At 40.9% G+C, this 606-nt stretch overlaps 1 non-coding gene across 1 annotated transcript; it reads left to right on the top strand.

Moving 5' to 3' along the window:
- Positions 1-224: 224 nt before the first annotated feature.
- On the top strand, positions 225-340 carry LOC112062075 (U5 spliceosomal RNA). The gene has a single exon (XR_002890541.1). It is a non-coding gene; the product is annotated as a U5 spliceosomal RNA (small nuclear RNA).
- The last annotated feature ends 266 nt before the right edge of the window (positions 341-606 follow it).

Raw genomic sequence — 606 nt, 5'->3', positions numbered from 1 at the left:
CAAGCACTTGGGCCCATTTTTTTTTTGAATTTGAAATCCATGGGTATATATCCCACCAGAATGTCCAGGGATCTGTTCAAACTAAACAAAATTGTGATAAGGTAAAATGGAGAATGTGACACTCCTTCCATAAAGCATATTTTTACTTTACCTCTGAAGTCTTAATCTAAAGAAGAGATTAATTGGTGGAATTCACTCTTATTGAGATCAAGAACTAGCAAAGGATACTCTGGTTTCTCTTCAGAACGCATAAATCTTTCGCCTTTTCCTAAAGATTTCCGTGGAGAGAAACAATTCCGAGTTTTTCGTCAATTTTTTGAGACCTTGTTTTTACAAGGCTAATAAGTCTGTGCAGAAAGAGAACAGTTTTGTGCTTGGGTGTGGCTCTGCCGAGTAGTGTTCCATACGCTTGAAAAGGTGGCAACGCGGTTTTGATTCGGTTGCGGGTCGTTTGTGAGAGGGTGTGTCCGGGTTTGTTTTTATCCACAGATATTTTTTTTTTTGGTTTGTCCTGTCTTCACCTCGATGGTTGTTTTTGTTGGTGTTCTCGCGATGAAAAGCGTTAAGGTCGTGAGGTTTCGGAACCCGGCCAAGCGCTCCTCTGTG

This window comes from Physeter macrocephalus, chromosome 7 (assembly GCF_002837175.3).
Source record: "Physeter macrocephalus isolate SW-GA chromosome 7, ASM283717v5, whole genome shotgun sequence".
In the NCBI taxonomy this organism is placed as follows: Eukaryota; Metazoa; Chordata; class Mammalia; order Artiodactyla; family Physeteridae; genus Physeter; species Physeter macrocephalus.
The sequence above is the reverse complement of the archived record's forward strand: the minus strand, read 5'-3'. Positions and strand labels throughout refer to the sequence as shown.